This window comes from Rhea pennata, unplaced genomic scaffold, assembly GCF_028389875.1.
Source record: "Rhea pennata isolate bPtePen1 unplaced genomic scaffold, bPtePen1.pri scaffold_47, whole genome shotgun sequence".
NCBI classification, from domain to species: domain Eukaryota; kingdom Metazoa; phylum Chordata; class Aves; order Rheiformes; family Rheidae; genus Rhea; species Rhea pennata.
In genome coordinates, this window is record NW_026907686.1 from 1,042,183 (window position 1) to 1,058,716 (window position 16,534).

A 16,534-nucleotide genomic window follows, 5' to 3' on the forward strand; every position below is an offset into this window, starting at 1 on the left:
CATACATGCTGTGCACAGCTGGCTTATGGAGGGCCCAGAGAAGACAGAGCTGGATTTTTTTGGAGGTGCACACTGAGAGCATGAGAGGCCACAGGGACAAATTGGACAATGGGGAATTCTTCTTAGATGTTAAGAAGAACCCTTGTTTCCAGGAGGGTGGCCAAACTGTGGCACACGGATCCAGACAGGTTCTCAGATCTCCATCCAGGCAGATAATCAAATCTCTACTGAGAAAGGCCCAAATATACCTCCTCCACTGGGACTTGCCTTCAGCAGGGAGTTAGATCCCTACCTCCAGATGTCCGCCCCCACCACCGCAGGCTCAAGGCATCTGCTATTCTGAGACTCTTTCCAAAGGGACCAGTGGCTTTGCAGATGCTGCCTCCAACACTGACCAAGGACAGGTGCCTCCCTTGACAAGGAGCCACCCATCACCCTGAGAGCCCTGACCTCTTGTGAGGTTGCATCTCCCCTGTCTGGAAGTAGAAGGGTCTCTGTAGGCACAAACTTGAAAAATGGTTCTGATGGCTTGCATTAACTACCAATCTCTCTGATGGCTCAGAATGGGTTAGGGTCTGAGACGAGGAGGTGCAAGGAGCATCTGGATTCAACAGAAAGCCTTGAAGCAGTGAGAAGATCACTTTCTCCAGGGGAAACAGTAACATCTCAAAGACTCAGGAAAGCAGCAAGACCTTCAAAAACTGCAAGCCTGAACCTCAGCTGACAGAAATCACCAAACTGCAAGTATCTCTGGCTTGCATCACCATGCTCTCAGGTGAGAACACGGTCACCAAGAGTCCTCACCCAGGTTTCCCAGAAGGACACAATGATGGCAGGCTGGGCTCTAGCTGCACAGCACTGCTCTGTCCAGACACCTCCTCCCATGCTGAGCACCAAACCACTGGGGCCACCACACAGCTCCGCCACAGCCCCTTGACAGTCAGCTTCCAAGAACATACCGGACTGCCTCCAACAGCCATCTTGCCAGAAGGCCTTCACTCCTTCAAAGAGCTTACAGCATTCCCTTGCCCACTTGGCAACAAGTATCTCCCACCCGCTCCTCCTCTCTCAGCAAACACTGCTACAGATAAAAGATCTCATTAGGAAAAGCAAACAAGAGGCAAGGAAGGAAAAAGCAGGCTTCGTTCTCATCTCAGAACAAGAAGAAACACTCCGTGCCCTTTAGGCAGCATCCTACCTGCACATCCTGGCAAGAGCTTAGCAAGCTCAAGGCCTGGACCTCAGGGCACCGAAGGCAGCAGTCTGCCAGCATCTCTGGCCCATGACACCATGGCAGCCTGGGGCCTTTGAGCAAACACCTCCTTAGCTCACAGGGCTCCCCAGCTCCCCAACCTGGCAGCACTCCCCCTGCACTGTACTTCTCCCTCCAGCTACATTCCCCCATGCCAAGCACCAAGACACTACAGCTACCAACCACCAAGCCCCACCACAGGCCACGCTTTTAGAGTGATGCAAACTGCATCCATCGCCCCTCGCCTCTAAAATGGAGTTGCCAGCCAACATGCACAACTGCATCAGCAACACACACGGCACTGTACCACATATGAAAGCAGGCAGGGCACCCCTAAGTGCCCCACAACACACAAAGCCCGATTCTCCATCCTTCAACTCCCTTCTAGTCCTCCAAGGCCTTGCAACTGGCACTGCCCCTCAACATCCACTCACAGCCCAGGGCCTGCTCACTTACCACCTCCAGAAAGCACAGAGCAAGGGCTCCCACAAGGGCTGAGCAGGACAGCTCCTGCCTCCTGCTTGTGCCTCAACTTCCATGAAAACAAAATCTCTTTGAAAACGGGGACCATAACTTTGGGGGGATGACGTTCCTTCTGTCTCCTCCAACACCCTTTGCACTCCTTCTCCAGTGACTGCATACTCGGACAGAAACTCAGAGACCTCTAACGCGTTACACTTCCAAATGTGTCATAAAAGCAGGTGGACACCTGAAAGACAGCGACAGCATTTAGATCTTGCAGGAAAATCTCACAACCTCCCTGCTGTCTCTACAGGGGGAATTTCTACTTCACAGGAAGTGCAAGGTCAAACTCCATGTCCATGTTCACCAGAGAACATCATCCACATTTTAAACGTAGCAGTACTAACACAGGATGATGGAGTCGAACAGAATTTGTGTCAGATGGTATGGAACATCTACTTCTGCTTGACTGAGTAGTTGCATTTCCATATTGCTGTAGAGCTCTGCAGGGGTCAATCCCTCCTCTGGGCACATGCAACAAACTCAGGACTCACCTCACCACCAGCATCCAGGCCGTGTGTGTTCTCCTGACCAGTCAGCTGCTCACAGAGAGGTGACCTTGTGAGTCCAAACTCCCAGCACATGCCTGCTGCTGGCCGATGGGCTTCAGGGACAGAACTTTCCTCAAAATAACTTCCCCAGCCACGAACTACTGCTGCCCTGGCAGGCACTCGGACAAAAGAGACCTCACACTTGACGCCCGTGACTAACTGCCTGCTGCTGGTGTATCGGGGACTCAGGAAGACGGGACCTCACAGTCCCCTGCGCAGCCAGGTCTCCGTCACTGGCCAAGAAGCCTCTAAGGCAGCAATCACCTCACTAGGGCTTCCTCAGCCAGGAGACGAATCCTGGCTGATCAGCTGCTCGGGCAGAAATGATCTCAAAAACACATCCCAGCGCGGACCTGCTGCTGGCCCTGCTCACAGCCCCAGCAGCACCTTCGGGAGCTCCTGCAGGAAAGCAGCCCCCTTGCCAGCACCGCTGCCCCTTTCCCAGCGAGCGGGCACCCGCCGGCATCAGAATGCACCCGCAGCCCCCACCAGCCCCGCTCGCACCCGCTCTCACTCCCGCCCCCTTCGCTCCCTCCCCTCTTGCACCTCTCCCTTCTCTTGCCCTTTTCCCGCTCTGGACTCCGATTGGCTGTGAGAGCCATCACTCAAACCCATCCCCGCCCTCCTCCTCATGACAGCCAATAGCAGCGCTGCACTCAGGCGATGCCATGGCAACACTGCACCCTCCCGCCCTGGCAGCCAGCTCCGCCCCCTCCCCCGCGGGACGGCGCCATCTTGTGGGCGGCAGCGTGGGGCGCGGCGGCGCCTCGGGGCAGCCCGGCGCCGGGTGCCCGGGCAGTGCGGGGCCCCGGGCCCGGCCGCTCTGCCACAGGGGCCCCGCGGGGCTCCTCGCTGCCCTGCAGCCTGGGGGCCATGCTGGGCTTGGAGGGCAGCCCTTTGGCCTGTGCTGGGCCAGCCCTCGTGCAGGCGATGGGGCCCTGGGAATGGCTGGGGTGCTGGAGCCTGCGGGCAACATGCTGCTGCCCTCGGGCAGGGCAGTGTCCTCTCGCCCCTTCTGCCCCCCCGGCCCCTTCCCCAGGGTAGCCCAGGGCTTGGCAGCCCTCCCGCTGCGCGTGGCAGGGCTGGGTTGTGGCCAAGCAGGGGCTGCTCTGTGTGGGGCTGGGCTGTGCCCCGAGGGGTCACTCCAGAGGGCTGAGGAGCCCCATGGGGGCACAGGGCAGCAAGGGGGAGACCAGCTCTGGGCTTGCTGGTACTAGAAAGAGGAGGTGTGGGGTCGTGAGAGGGCGGGAGGAAATGGCTTTGTTGGGCTCACCCCAGCACTGCCCAGAGAAAAATCCTTGCGTCAGTCAGGACTCTGGCAGTGGGAACTGTGCCTCCACCCATTTCCAAAGTGCTCTCCCAATTAGGCTTTCTTTTGCATGTAGACATTCGAGTCTAATTTGCACAAGGACACGGGCTATGACCTTCTCGAGATGGATTCTCTGACCACAAAACATGCTGTGGCAACTTTAAAGCATGAAAGGAACAGAGGTTCTCTCAAACATGCAGAGGATGTGGGGTTATTACAAGGTGGTTTCCTTATTGTATATGGACATTCCCAGCAGGCTCTTGAGAGCCCCATGAGAGTGGTAGGATACCCCAGCCTCTGGGATGTAGGACCCGAATTCCTCTCAGGGTCAGACTGCAAATGAAGACCCAATCCCAGGGAAACCTGCCATGAATTCCCATACCCCCCCACACACACCCGAAAAGGCAATGGAGCTGGCCCCACAGAAGCCTTGAGTCTCAGGGCATCTCCCGCCCCATGACCCAGGAGTCCTGGCAGTCCACTAAGCCAGATGGGACCCTCAGTGATGACTCTTGCGGCAGCACCCAGCCCTGTCCAGACACACCCACAGCCTTGGATTCAGTTACCAATCTTTGTGCAACATCTCAGGAAGAAGTACCCGAAGCCCTTACCCTCAGTGGAGGGCTGCAGGAGCCTTGGGAACAAGGAACTGTGGTCCAGGCTGATGGTGTCCATCCAGCAGTCCTCCTTGCTTGCCCCTTTGCCTTCGGCTCACTTCTGCAGCGCAAGAGGCGGGACGTTCTTCTCTTCGCCCAAAACTCCTTTTCATAGGATCGTTAAGGTTGGAAGGGACCTCTGGAGGTCATCTAGTCCAACCCTCAAATGAGTGGCCCATACAGGGATCGAACCGACAACCTTGGTATTATTGGCACCCCGCTCTAACCAGCTGAGCTAAACCTAACCCCTTTTCATCGTGCTCCTGTTCCTCTGCATGTCAGCGACGGGTCCCAGCACAGCCCCATTAACTGCTGTCTCCAGTCTTGCCATGGAGCCACTACAAAGGGCAGTGGTAGGGAGTGTGGGAGCAGTGCCCAGCAGTGCCTGGGCCTTGCAGGGAAGTGAGGGCCCCCACCCAGGACACCACGGAGACCTCCCTGTGATGCAGCACATCCCGCTGTGACCTCAGCTCGTGTCATCTGGGGGTTCACTATGTCGTTGCCATGGAGATGGCACCGCTAGGGAGAGAACAGAGAGATTTCCTCTCCCCTCCTAGAAAGCAGTCACCTCCCTTCCCCAGTTATTTTCCCAAACTTTCTGATAAATCCTTCAAGAATATCTCCAGATGGTGCCAAAGTCAGGGAAATACCTGAAGTAGGGAACTGGAGAGGTCACTTCTGGGCTCCTGCACTCCCTGGCTGCTGCACTAGGCAAATCTCCTAGGGTTGGTTTGGGGTTTGGCATTTTTACAGGATCAAAGTCAGGTGGGATGAGAAAGCACAAGGGGTGGCCACAGGCTGAGATGCTTTGGTGAGCCTCAAAACTGGTTGCTGCTGTGCATCGCTCTTTTATGCAAAGTAGGGTGTAGGAGAATAAGGGACAGGACATAACCTTCCTGCTTTAGGCACCAAAGCAGGGTCTTAGATTTGGAAAGTCTTCGGCAAGGTTTCTCGCTCTGCGGTGCTTAAGACAGAGAGGATATGCCAGAAAAGAGCAAACACACATCATCCAGAGGCCTTTACCCAGGACCCTCGTCCCTGCCAGACTCTGTGGGCCAGAGTCATGGGCCAGGCCGCGTAGCCAATCTGGGGAAGTTTTCCCATTTCCCATGAACCATTCCTTCTGTGTGAGCCTGAGGACAGCCAAGTCTCATCTCTGGGCTTCAGATGGTCCTTGGGCTTTTCAGTGTCCCCCTGGGGCTCTGCTTCTCCCCTGGGTACACTCCTCAGCCCCCTGCCCTTCCCCACACCAGCACCCTGGCTCCTCCAGGGATCTGTGCAGCCCGAACACTCTGGATCCGCACTGGCACCCTTGCTCTCCCATGGTCTGTACAGCCCTGGCACCTGGATCTCCCACATTTGAGGATTCGAGGCTTCTCAGGACACCCCTCATACTGCAACGCTGCTGTCCGGGCTCTGGTGCAGAGCCGACGAGGCAGTGCAATGCCTCAGGGCCTGCATTTGGACTCATTCAGGAATTCGTAAGAGCAGCCCCCAGCTCAGCAGCTGCCAAAGCTTGCGAGCGTCCCTACAGCCAACCTTCCTGCTTGCCCTTCCTAGTCTCTGCAGAGTGCTGGGGCAAGTCTTGCAGAAGGGAGACTCCACCCACCTTAAATACTGCCAGAGATGTGCTTTTCCAAGTCCCTACAGAAGGAGTTAGCTTGCTTAGTCAGCCTCTAGTCATCTGTGACGCAGGGAGCCCAACTCTACCTGCTGGCATCTCTGTCCTTTCTCTGCCTTGCCTCCTGTGTGCCTACCCAGTCTTCTCCATGCACTAGAGGCATGGGAAGTGTTGCCTGAGAGAACTCACCTGAAGCTATGACACCTTCTGGAGCTGAAGGCCTGATGGAGGCAAGTCTGGGACGTGGCTGTGCCCCCATGTCCTCTCCTACTCCCAGCCCGAAGGCTAAGAAAGTTCTCTGGGGAGAGCATTTGGTTTCGTATGGCTGGGATGGGTTTTCCTCAATATCCCTGGGTCCTGCCTGCATTGCTCTGAGTGCCCAGAAAATTCCTCTTCGCTAGGGGCTTGCATCAATGTTTTCCAGACTTTTGTACAGAAGATGTGGTTCATCAGGGCTTTCTGCATTTCAGTGAGCCTCTTGGTGTTCTTGGTGCTGAGTCCGTGAATCGCACCTACTGAGAGGAGACAGAACAAAACTCAAGAAGTCAAAGTCAGCAGTAGATCCCAAAGTTTTATAGAGCATTAATGGATCCCACTGAGGGCCATTTTAGCAACAACAACTCACCCAGATCTAATTAGAGCAGAAAACTGTAATCACTGATTACAGGTAGGCAAAGGAAATGTGCAGGGGGCTCTGGTGACATGTAAACCCTTGAGGTGTTTTCTCAAACAAAAAAGCCAAGTACAGCCATGGAGCCGCTGGGACAGGAGATCCTTTCCCTGCTGCGTTGCCCAGGGCTCCTCCTGGGGCCTATGTGCAGGTTCAGCGTGCGCAATGCTGAGGGCAGGACAACGGGGTGACACCGCTCAGAGTCCCCAGAGGGGCAAGGGAGAGACAAGGAGGCCCTGGTGTCTGCTGGTAGGCCTCGGTAGCAGACACAACAGCCACAGTTCCGCCAGGAGAAGAGGCACAAGAGCCGGGGGCTGCCGGGGGGCAGGGGCAGCGGTGCTGGCGAGGGGGCTGCTTTCCTGCAGGAGCTCCCGAAGGGGCTGTTGGGGCTGTGAGCAGGGGACCCAGCGCCCTGTCACCGAGGGGAACTGACCTGCGAGCCAGGCGTGCCGGCCTGCCCCGAGCAGCTGGGCCGGGGCGGCTCGGTGGCGTTTGGGTGCAGGGAGCTTTGCCTGTGTTGTGGGTACAAGATGCATTTTCAGGTGCTTCCCTGATCTGGTGCTGCCCCTGCAGCCCCCAGGTGCTGCTGAGAGCTGTGTTTGGGAGCTGCAGGGCAAAGTGAGAGCAGGTTGCTGGTGTCCTCGCGAGGTCTCGTGCGCAAGTCATCGTGCTTGCTCCATGCCTCTTGGTTTGCTCCAGGACCTGTGACCCTGGGAGCAGACTGAAGGGTGTTTGCAGAAGAGTTCTGTTAGCTGTGAGGTGTTTTGCTGTCCAGGGGCCTTGGAAGTTGACGAACGACCAGTTTCAAACTCAGCAATTAAAATATCCTGGACAGAGTCCTTCCCCATGTCTGACATTGTCAGCACATAACATCGGAGGGTGCTTGTTGTGCTTGATGTGTAGAGGATTTGCTGGGTTTGTTCAGCATTTGCGAAGGAAGTAGACTTCTGAGATGCAGGAAGGCTTCTCCCTCTGCCTGGGACATGAAGCACTGCTCCTCTTGCTACATATAGAGACTGCCTAGGCTAAAGCTGATCTTTTTTTGGGGGGGCTGCAACTGCTATGTAATGGGTGCTTTGCTGCTGTGAATCAGGGAGGCCATTCGGGAGCTGGCTCGGCCTTGGGAAAAGGCAGGGGGAGCTGCAGGCAGCAACAGGGTGGGCAGTGAGGTCCCTAGTGTTTAAAGGGCTGTATCAGAAAACGCCCCGTGTCCATCAAGGCTCTGTAGGTAGCTGGCAGGCCTGGAGGAGGCCCAGGGCTCAGCTGCTGCTGCTGAGGTCACTTCTGCCCGCGTTCCTGATAGGCCAGCTGGAGGGGGGAGGCGTGGCTGTGGCTTGTCCCAGCGGAGCAGTGGATAGGGCAGCAGCAGGTCCGTGCTGGGATGTGTTTTTGAGATCATTTCTGCCCGAGCAGCTGATCAGCCAGGATTCGTCTCCTGGCTGAGGAAGCCCTAGTGAGGTGATTGCTGCCTTAGAGGCTTCTCGGCCAGTGACGGAGACCTGGCTGCGCAGGGGACTGTGAGGTCCCGTCTTCCTGAGTCCCCGATACACCAGCAGCAGGCAGTTAGTCACGGGCGTCGAGTGTGAGGTCTCTTTTGTCTGAATGCCTGCCAGGGCAGCAGTGGTTCGTGGCTGGGGAAGTTATTTTGAGGAAAGTTCTGTCCCTGAAGCCCATCGGCCAGCAGCAGGCATGTGCTGGGAGTTTGGACTCACGAGGTCACCTCTCTGTGAGCAGCTGACTGGTCGGGAGAAGCTACATGGCCTGGATGCTGGTGGTGAGGTGACTCCTGGGTTTGCTGCGTGTGCCCAGAGGAGGGATTGACCCCTGCAGAGCTCTACAGCAGTAGTGAAAGGCAACTAATTAATCAAGCAGAAGTAGATGTTCCCCATCATCTGACACAAATTCTAGTCCACTCTGTCATCCTGAGTTTGTACTGCTACGTTTAAAATGTGGGTGATGTTCTCTGGTGAACACGGACATGGAGTTTGACTTTGCATTTGCTAAGTTGCTAAGCAGAAGCTTGCAGCCTACCACTGGTCATCTAGGGAGTCCAACTAGACTTTTTAAACTACTGAATAAATCTAGTGGTGGTGTATGCAGTGGTGCTAGTAATCTGTTATTCCCAGAGTGTGTGTGTGTGCTTTAGAAATCCCCCCTGTCAAAACAGTAGGGAGCTTGTGAGATTTTCCTGCATGGTCTGAATGCTGTCGCTGTCTTTCAGGTGTCCACCTGCTTTTACGACACATTTGGAACTGTAACACATTGGAGGTTGGTGTTTTTCTGTCCGAGTATGCAGTCCCTGGAGAATGGTTGCAAAGACTGTTGGAGGAGACAGAAGGAATGTCACCCCCAAACAGGTATGGTCCACATTTTCAAAGAGATTTCTTGTTCAGGGAAGTTGAGGCACAAACGAATGGCAAGAGGTAGCCTGATCAGTCCTTGTGAGAGCGCTCCTCTGCTTCCTGGAGATGGGAAGTGACCAGGTATAGGACTGTGAGTGGATGCTGAGAGGCAGTGCCTGTTGCAGAGCCTTGGAGGACTAGAAGGGAACTGAAGAGCTGGAGAGTTGGGCCTGCTGTGTTGTGGGGCACTTGGGGTGCCCTGCATGTTGCTGATGCAGAGGTGCGTGTTTGCTGGCAACCCTGTGTGAGGCGAGCAGAGGTGGATGCAGGGTGTCACAGCGCAGGGGTGCCCTGTGGGGGGCTGTGTGGGCGGGCTGGTTTTGGTGCTCAGCATGGGAGGAGATAGCTGGAGAGAGTGGTGCTGTGCGTGGGGAGTGCTGCCAGACTAGGGAGCTGGGGAGTGCCTCAAGGTGAGGGTGTGAATATGCTCGCCAGGCCTAGGCCGCCCTGGTATCATGGGCCAGAGTTGCTGGCAGCCTGCTGCCTTTGATGCACTGAGGTTCAGGCCTTGGGGTTGCTAAGCGCTTTCCGGGATCTGCAGCATGGAGGCTGCCTAAAGGCCAGGGAGTGTTTCTCCTTGCTCTACAATGTGAAGCAAGCCTGCATTTTCCCTCCATTGTTCTCTTTTCCTGTGGTTCATGAGAGCTTTGGTCTGCAGCAGTGTTTGCTGAGAGGAGAGGACGTTGTGGGAGATGCAACTTGCTGGCTGGGCATTGGCCTGCTGGAAGCTCTTTGAAGGAGTGAAGGCCTTGTGGTGTGGTGGTCTCTGGAGAAGGGCAGATATGTTCTTAGGAGCTGACTGTCAAGGGGCTGAATCCTTCCTGTAGGAGATCTGTTTGGAAGAATGCCTTTGAATGGGAGCAGCAAGGAAAAGTGTCCTGCGAGGGATGCGCAGCCCAGGTTTCTCTTTCTTCCAGGTGCAGTGTCTGCAAGTTACCCCACCATCCTGCTGTAGTGTGACCTTTCTGTGCTGCAGCAAGGAAATAAGCAAGCAGCCACGTGTAGCCATCAGTGTGCTAGGTGTGGTGTGGTTAGGTGCTGACACTACTGACCCTGGCAAGGTGGAAGGTGCTGGATTTTGTCTGCACTTTTGGTGGTTGTGAGGAGCCCCATGTAGCTCTAGCTGCATTGCTCGGAGTAGCTGGAGTCAAGGCAGTGGTGATGAGCACATACATCCTACCTCTGTTTGGCATGCATTATGTTCCCTCTGTTCTGCGATTTCATTTTCATGAAAGTTGAGGCACACGCGAGAGGCAAGCGCTGGCCTGATCAGCCCCTGTGAGAGTGCATGCTCGCTATTTCTAGGAGGTGGTAAGTGAGTAGGTCCTGGGCTGTGAGTGGATTTTGAGAGTCAGTGCCTGTTGCAAGGCCTTGGAGGACTAGAAGGGAACAGAAGGGCTTGGGACTGGGGCTTTCTGTGTTATGGGGCACCTGGGGATGCCCTGTCTGCTGCTGTCTATACCTTTGCTCTTTGGAAACGACCAAATCCTGTCGAGAATGGCAGTGGCAGGGAAAAACTCCAGCGCTGTGTCCTCACACCAGGGTCACCACTATCCCCAAATCACCTGCCTCCTGAAAGCTCCGATCTGCTTCAGTGCAAGAGCAAGAAGCATTCTGCCTTCAAAGTCATTTCTCCACGGGTTCTTGCTGCTTTTGATCACAGATTGCTGAAAGCCTGAGGTGGGCAGGAGGTTTGCAGGCCTCTAGTCCACCCCTCTGCTCTAGGCAGGGCTAACTCCACGTAAAGCAGGCTGCTCAGGACCTTGTCCAGCTATGTTTTGAACCTCTCCAAGGACACAGGGCTCCCGCCTCTCTGCTGCCTCTCCCAGGGCTGCACCACTCTCAGGCACAAGAATAGTTTCCTTTCTACCAGTCCTAATTGCCCCAGGGGCACCTCAGGCCAGCTGCCTCTCGTGCCTTCACTGAGCACCTCTAAGAAGAGTCTGCCTCCATAGCCTCCTCCGGGTGCTGGATCACTGTCTTAGATCCCCCTTCATTATCCTTTCCCGAGACAGAGCAAACGCAGCTCCTTCAGCCTTTCCTCCTAGGTTGTGTTCCCCAGCCCTGACCATCTTCACAGGCTGTGCTGCACTTGCTCCAGCTTACTGGCAGCTCTCATGGTCCCTGCACAGGGCACTGCATTCCAGATGTGGCCTCACTGTTGCCACCGAGAGGGGATTCATCTGGCTCAACATCTCTGTGAGAAGACTTCTGGGGACAGTGGAAGGCTCCGAGACTCTCTGTGCGAGAGAGGCCATCAAGCAGGTCTGACACACTGGCCAGGTGATGCTGGGTGGCGGCTGCAAGCCATGTCCTCACTGGCAATGCTCGAGGCCAGCCCAAGCTCTTCCACAGACCAGCGTGGTAATTTCAAAAGCACTTGGCCAAAACCACTGCAAACTCATCCTCTCTCTCATGGCACTCCTTGAAAAAGCTAAGATCCTGCCCCAGTGCACCAGGCCATCTCCACTCTGGCCACGCAACAGGCCTGGGGCAGCTGCCACATCTGAAAGTGACCCACCAAAGTCATGCGGTTGCCTTGAAAGACGAAAAGCTGACAGAGTGCCTCTCCTCCGCGATGTAGCCCAGCATCAAAGGCACGTTCTTCTTCCCGCTTCTCTCTTGCAGAGTCTGGCAAGGTTTAATCTGTTTCCCGCAAGCTTTGGGGCAATACAAAGCTGACCTGCCCTCTGCTACAAAAAGCTGCAACTGGCAATAATAGCCCTGGCAAACAAGGAGGTCAATGTCAGAGCTTCCCCTGACCTGATCTGAGAGTGCCCTCTTCTGCCCTGAACATCCAAAACCACGGAGGCCTGACGCCGCTTGTCAGGGCAGGCAGAGCATGGCACACCTGCCTGGCTAAGGCCACAGGGCCCTGCCCGGTGCTACGTGCCAAGCTCCCCAAGCTCCGCTGAGCCTGCCGCACAGCACTGCAAAGGTGACCTAACATGCAGTCCCAATGTGTCTGGGACGCAGCTATGGTTGCCTCATCGGGAGCCAAGGACAGTGCTGTGCCTGGAGGAGGGAACACAGGAGTCCCCATGCAGGCAGCGGGGACCACCACACACGACAGCTTCCTTTGCTGGGTCCATCTGGATGAAGGAGGAGTTGGGAAGCCCTTGCAGAAAGTCTGCTGCTCATCTACTGCTCCAAGAGGCCACCCAAAGCAAGCAAGACAAGAGAAGAGAAGGGAGAAAGGAGGGTTGGAGCCTCACCTCGGCTGTGCGGGGTGCGGGGGTGTAGAGCGGAGGCGGGGGGTGGTTGTGGGCTACGTACACCGCAACATCGCACACCTTGCTTGGTGACTGTGTCACGCCCTTGACTTTGGTGAGGACAGAGCTCTGCGGGCTTGTCTCCCATTCCTGGTAGCCCTTCTGAAGGATGACAGGAAAAGGCGCTATCAGTGATCTCCTCGCCTCTGGGACCCAGAGTGCTGCATCCGTACTATGTGATACTTGGTGGGAACGGTCTGTGTCGCAACTTTTGTATCCATACTACATGATACTTGGTGGGAACGGTCCCTGCTGTAACTTTTGGGTGTCTAGAACACTACCGCTGTGTTAAGCGGAATACGAATAAGTAACTAACAAGGTCGTGGAAATCTGTGAGAAAGAACGGCGAACAGATCCGGTGGCTTCCAGCCACAGAATAACCGTGAGAAACAGTCAACAAGAAGGTCTGAAGTTGGAGAGTAATGAAATAGCGAACCCCAAAGTCAATGTGGGCCCCGAAATAAATCCGCACACGTGCGCAGTGTCGTAGCCCGGTTATGCAACTGGGGCGGAGTTGGGCTAAACTCCCTGCAGTGCAGAGCAACCCTGCAAGCCCCACAACAGACCCTGCAGGCAGCAGGGTACCTGCGCTTCCTGACAGCACAGCTGCACGACAAAGCTCTCAGGCCACAGCCACGACTCACACGACAACACACAGCAGAGCCAGCAGAGGTTACAAGCATTGCACTTTTATTACATGCAGAGAGAGCTGACAAGCGGCAGCTGCTTCCTGATGCAGCATCAAGCTCGGAGCCTTTGCAAACGCACATTGTTTTGCACAAGGCAGAACAGCCCAAGCATATGGAATGCATGGAAGTGCCTGAGCTTGCCCCAGGGCAGAGAGCGAGAGAGCTGCAGGGCACAGCTGGTGTCTTGGTGCTGCAAGAGCAGGCAATCAGTGGCCTGAAAGGGCTCCGAGGAGCCCTGGGAGTGGGCCGTGCTCAGTGCTGCAGAGGAAGGCGAAAAACCCCCAGGCACTGCTGCCAATCTGTGCTGGGGGAAAATTCCTTCCCGACCCCAAAGCTGGTGATCGGCTGTTCCCTGCGCATGTGAGCAAGGCCTGCGTCCCGGCCAGCCCTGGGACGTTTCTCACGCCCACCGGGGCACACCAGCGCTGCCCAGCTCCTTTCCTCTCTCTCTCAAACTGAAGCCACTTTAGGGGCTCCAGAGCATGGCAAAATAAAAAAAAAAATGAAAAAAGAAAGAAAGAAAGAAAAAAGAAAAAACCAGACCTGATAGAGCCTGGGGGAAAAAACTCTTTCCTGGGCCCTGCAGGAGACCAGATGGCTGGGTGCTCCAGAGTGTTGCCTGAGACCTATGACACTGATGATGAGCACTTGGAGCATCTTCGCATCGCATGGCCTGCATTTCCTGGGTGCTGCATGTGGCACCAAAGCAGATAGGCATGGGGATCTTTGGAAGGGTCTCCAGCTCTGAGAATGGATGCCCTTGCTCTTTGCGGGCCATCGAGTTAACTTTCTCCACTGATCTCCAGCCGAAAAGGCCTGGAGCCCTTGCGGAGCTTGGGGTGCGTGTGAGGGGTCTTCTCCCGCTCCCAAGGGCTTGCTCCGGTCTCTGAAAGACCAAAGTTACATCTGGCTTTGAATCCGAGCCTGCTCGGAGCACGGATTGGATCGGAGGGCCTCCAGCGAGCTCTTCCAACAGAAGACCTTCCACGATCGGATGATGCACAAGGGCTGAATCAGCTGTGAGCTTCAGCGCGCTGCCTGCCCGTGAGCAAATGCCTGGGCACAGTCTGCGCTCCCAGAAGAATGGCTGCTGACAGTGGTGGCAGGGGTCACTTCCATTTCCCACAGGAGGCATGCACAGGCCAGCTGTGCCCAGCAGCGCCACACGAGTACAGCAATAAAAGCAGAAAGCCTGCTTGCCTTTGCATCAGCTCAGCTGAGGCAGCTTAGAAGAGACCTGGAGCTGGCAGATGCTGACCTCCCTCTGCTTTCCTGAGTGTGAAAACACTGTGAAAACCTTGCTGTCACTTGGTATTGCTCTGTGCGTCTTTGGAGGAGTGCCAGGCGGAAGAGGAAGAGGATCCACAGTCTTTCTGAGGCTGAGGCAAGCCAAAGACCCAGTCTTAGAGCAGGTGCTGGAAGGGGTCAAGGGCTGCAGGAGGAAGGGGTTGGTCGTGCCTATTTGTGTTGGGGAAGAGGCAGCCGGCACAGGAGGCAGCGTTAGGCAGTGTTAGGGAGTGAAGCAGCAGACACAGGCACTTTCCAAGCCTGCGAGGCACGGCAGGGAGTGCTCTGAGCACCAAAGTAGGGCAGAGAAGGTGCAAAGCAAGAGCTGGGAGTAAGGTCAGACGAAGGCCACAAAGAGGTCTCCATACGAAAGGGAGGTGCAGCTGCTGAGCACGTCCATCGTTTGGCGGCCCGAAGTGCAGGCAGCCGTGCCCCCGCACGTCCTGCGACAACATCGCGCTGGGTGGCCGTCGAGAGCCCTGCTGCCCTCGTGGCGGTGGGTGCGCCTGCGCCCAAGGACAGCGTGCAGAGAGCCTCGGCCCTGGGCGGCAGCCAGCTGCGAGCCGGCTGCGGAGCCTGGCAGAGCGGCAGGGGCGCGGGCGCCTTATAGCCCTGCTCGTGCCGCGAGCATTGTGACTGTGTTGCCGGGTCACAGTGCTGCGACATGGGGGCCCCGGGGCCACGCTGCAGCCTCCCTGCCAGCCGTCTGCCGGCCCGGCGTCGGCGTGGCACAAGGTCCCGGGGCTGCCAGCCCTGCTGCAGCCCCTGTGCCCAGCACCCCAGGGCAGCTGCGCCTCCCGCTGCGGGGCCGTGCCTGAGCCATGGCCCAGGACACCTGCCGGCCCCTTGCTCTGTGTCAACGCGCCCCACGCTGCCCCAGGCTTGTCCCAGGTCACTGCAGAAAGGGCAAGAGTCCGCTCCCATGCTGCCATTGGGAAGTGGCATCCCTGTGCCATGGCACCGCCTCCCTAGGCCATGGCCTATTGCTGAAGGGGCCAAACCTCTCAAGAGCACCCTCAGAGTTGTCCCACCCAGAGCATCCCCTGGTGTCCAACGGGACCTCGAAGATGGGCCAGCCTTTTGGTGCCTGTTCCATCCTAACAGAGGACTCTCCTCCCGAGGGCCACGACCCATCTTTGGCGCCCTTGCCCTACACTCGCTTCCTCTGCTGGACACCAAGCCAGCATTTCAGAGCTCTTCTCGGTGCCGCCAGCATTGGGCACGCAGCGCCCTGTCTTCTGCCCTGTGAGGACGAACACACAACGCTGAACTTCCTGGCAAATGGGATCCTGCCCAGTGTGCAGTGCTGCACAGATCACTTGTCCCTGCGCATGCCCAGCTCTCTGTGGCCCAACATGTCCATGTCGCCAGGGGTGCAGTCATGGTCGCAGCTGCATACAGCACTGCAAACTGTTAGCCCCTGCAGGGTCATGGGGGACATGATGAGAACAGGACATGCACCTGGTAGTCCTGCGCCGCGGCTGCAGAGGGGACGGGGCACCCCATGTGCTTCCCCATGTCTGCATAAGTGCCAGCCCTTGCAAGCTGCCTGGGGTAAGCCGCTGTTAAGCGTGCCTGCGGTGGCCCTACTCTAGCATGGCTTTCCTTGGTGTGTCCTCCGGAGTAGGCAGTCAACCTTCTTCTCCATTTCCTTGCACGGGAACTGAGCCAGGGGCAGCTGTGCTCACTAGGATTCCCCACGTCTCTGCATCCGCCAGCAAGCTCCGCTCAGTCTCCACACATCTCCCCTCCCGTGATCCCTCACTCAGCAGCCCGCAAACAGTGCCCAAGTCAAGGCAGGCAGGCGGATCCCTGCCACAAACTGGTAGCGGCAGAGGAGAGCTACAGGCACCAACATCACGTCCACGTGCAGCTCCACACTGACTGTCCTGGGGGTCTCTGCTGGCAGCTCCACACATCTCTGTAACCCGCCATCCTCTCCATTCCTCTTCCCAGGCCCACCTCACCTCAGCGCAGCTCTCTATCGTCTGCGCAGGGCTGACCTCCACCCACGCAAGGATGCAGAAGGTGCTCCCGCCCTACGAAGCAACCAGCAGAGATGATGCTATTTGTAGGAAGGCAGAGCTATGCTTTGACACAGGGACACGCAAGCGTATGCACATGGAGATGAGACCACATGCATTCTCATGGAGAGTCACGTGCAGCTGTGCACACATGCATTTGCACACGCGTGCACACAGGGGGCACACACACACACACTGGGACAGTGCACACAGGTTCACACCTGTGCTCATACCACCACGTACACATGCCTATTCACACAGGGACATGCAAGCTGTGAC

General features: G+C 56.6%; 1 pseudogene; it reads left to right on the top strand.

Moving 5' to 3' along the window:
- The first annotated feature begins 2,126 nt into the window (after positions 1–2,126).
- The window catches only part of LOC134154872 (DNA polymerase epsilon catalytic subunit A-like), a 78,962-nt pseudogene continuing 64,554 nt past the window's right edge, over positions 2,127–16,534 (top strand).